The sequence below is a fragment of the Agelaius phoeniceus genome, unplaced genomic scaffold (assembly GCF_051311805.1).
Source record: "Agelaius phoeniceus isolate bAgePho1 unplaced genomic scaffold, bAgePho1.hap1 Scaffold_109, whole genome shotgun sequence".
In the NCBI taxonomy this organism is placed as follows: domain Eukaryota; kingdom Metazoa; phylum Chordata; class Aves; order Passeriformes; family Icteridae; genus Agelaius; species Agelaius phoeniceus.
In genome coordinates, this window is record NW_027509875.1 from 397,053 (window position 1) to 399,552 (window position 2,500).

General features: G+C 79.6%; 1 non-coding gene across 1 annotated transcript; it reads right to left on the reverse strand.

Annotated features, from left to right (window-relative positions):
• Window positions 1-260: 260 nt before the first annotated feature.
• On the reverse strand, window positions 261-413 carry LOC143692930 (5.8S ribosomal RNA). The gene has a single exon (XR_013180469.1). It is a non-coding gene; the product is annotated as a 5.8S ribosomal RNA (ribosomal RNA).
• Window positions 414-2,500: the final 2,087 nt, after the last annotated feature.

Sequence of the window (2,500 nt, forward strand, 5' to 3'; positions counted from 1 at the left end):
CATTTAGGGGGACGAAGGCCCTCGCGCGGCGGCGGCGACGACGACGACCGCGGCGACGCCCGCCGGGCCCGCAGGGAAGGGATCGAGGCCCGCCGAGGGAAGCGCTTCCCTCGCCCAACACCCCTGACCGCCTTCCCCTCCGGCCACCGGCGGCACGCCGCCGCCGCCGCCGCCGCAGCCGCCCGCCGCGGGCGACGGGCCTGCGAGGCGACCCCAGCCGCGCCGCCGGGGTGGCCCCCGGACGGCGATTGATCGTCAAGCGACGCTCAGACAGGCGTAGCCCCGGGAGGAACCCGGGGCCGCAAGTGCGTTCGAAGTGTCGATGATCAATGTGTCCTGCAATTCACATTAATTCTCGCAGCTAGCTGCGTTCTTCATCGACGCACGAGCCGAGTGATCCACCGCTAAGAGTTGTCTGCCTTTCGGGCACCGCTCACGCCAGAGCGGCCCCTTTTTTGGTTTAGGACAATGCCGCCGAGGACGCGCGGGCGCGCGCCTGGCTTCCGAGACCGTACGAGCACACGGAAAACGGGAGGAAAAAAAAGGAAAAAAACAAACCCACTCTCCGAAGGCCGGCCAAGAGGCGGGGGAGCCCGCGCCCCCGACCGCCTCCCCCCGCGAGGGGAGACGCCGACCTCACCCACGCCGTCCTTCGGAGGCGGCCCAGGCGCCCGGGCTCGGCCCGGCCTCCGCGCGGAGGGCCGGGCGGCGCGCGCCGGACACGCGGGGGGCACAGGGCGGCCCGCCCGCTTCTCGCTTTCACGGGACGACGCGCACAACGCACACGGCACGCGGCCGGGGGCGCGCGGCCGTCGGCCCCCGCGCCGCGCCGGCTCTCCCCTCGGCCCCGACGCCGCGGGCCTGGCGCGGAGCGCCGCCGCGCCGCCGCGCGGCCGGCGTTGTCTCTCTCTTCCCCCCACCACGGGCACGGGCCTTTCCCCTGGGCTCGAGACGGGCACGCGACGGCGACCGGCACAGCCCGCCGGCACGCCTCCCGCGGGACCGCTCCCCCGCCGGGCGGGCGGGCGAGCGACCGGCGGACGCGCTCCGCCGCCGGCCCCGGAGGCGGGCGCCACCGAGAGCCGAGCCGGCGTCGCCTGCGCCCGAGGCCTGCCGGACGGCAGACCCGGCCGCCGCCGGGGCGGCACACGCCCGGGACCGCCGCCGCCGCCTCGCACCGCCGGGGCCCCTCGCCTCGGGCACGCGCCCGGCGGGAAGGCGCCGCGGCGGCTGAGCCGGGGGGCAGCGCCCGCTCTCCTCGTTCGCACGCGGAGACCGGGCGGGGAGGAGCGCCCCCGCGGCCGCCCCCGCACGCCTTCCTGCGCGGCCCACACGCGGCCGCGCGGGCAAGGGCGACGGAGGCGAGGCGACGAGCGGAGCCCGGGACGGGACCGCCGCCGGCCGACGGCGGGCGCCGTCCGGCCGACCGTCCCCGCAGGGAGGGACACCCGTCGAGCGGCGCCGCCGCCGCTCGCCACGGGGTCGCCCGCGCTCGCGGGCCTCCGCCGCCGGAGGGCCCGCCGAGCGCTCGCCCCCCCCCACCGGCGGGCGGGGCGGTCGAGCCAGGGGACGGCCGGCGGACGACGGCGCCGCCGCGCCGCGCCTTCGAGGAAGGAAAGGCCGTCGAGGGGAAGAGAGGCGCCGGACGCGCCGGACGCGGCGCCGCCGCGCGCGCCAGAGACCGCGGCGGCGGGCCCAGGAGAGAGAGCGCGGGCGGGCCCCGGCGGCCGTCGCCCCGCGGCCGAGGAAGGGGCAGAGAGCGCGCGCTCTCTGCCGGGCGTCGCCCGTTACCACGAGGCGGGCGGGTCGGCCCCCGCGGCCGACCGCGCGCCGCGGCCTCTCCGCCGAGGCCGGGCCACGGAGAGGGGGGGGCAGGGCGCCCCTCCCCGGCGCGGCGCGGTTGACCCCGCCCGCGGCGCGCGGCGGGGACGACGACGACGACGACGGCCGCGACGGAGGAGCGCGGCCGGTGGCCACGGGACAACCACCGCAGGGGATCGGCGGGAGTAGCTGCTCCCCACCCCTCAGTGGCGCCCCGCACGGCCACCGCCCGCGGCACACGCCCGCCGCCGCCACCGCCGCCGCCGCCGCCACGGCGGGCCGCGCCGAGCCGCCCGAGTCTTTAAACCGCCGCCCGGCCCCGCCGGCCCCCTTTCGGCCCACAACCCGCAGCGTTTGACGACGCCGAGGGCAAGAAAACCTGGGGGGACCGCCGAGGCGCCGAGCGCTAGGTACCTGGCCCTGGGGCGAGGGAAACGACCTGCATGGCCCCGCCGGGGTGCCTCCCCCGCTGCCGCCCTCGGGGGAGCGTCCACCGGCGGGGGCGCGCCCGACATCTGCCGCCACCACCGCCACGTCCTTCTCGGGGCCCGGGGTTTCCCTCAGTAGCCCGGCGCTGCGCGCCCGAGAGGACCGCCGCGGCTCGGGCCGCCCCGCCGGCGCGGGGGACACGCGGGCCCGACCACCGAGCACAACCTCGGGCGCGCGCGCGCGCCACCCA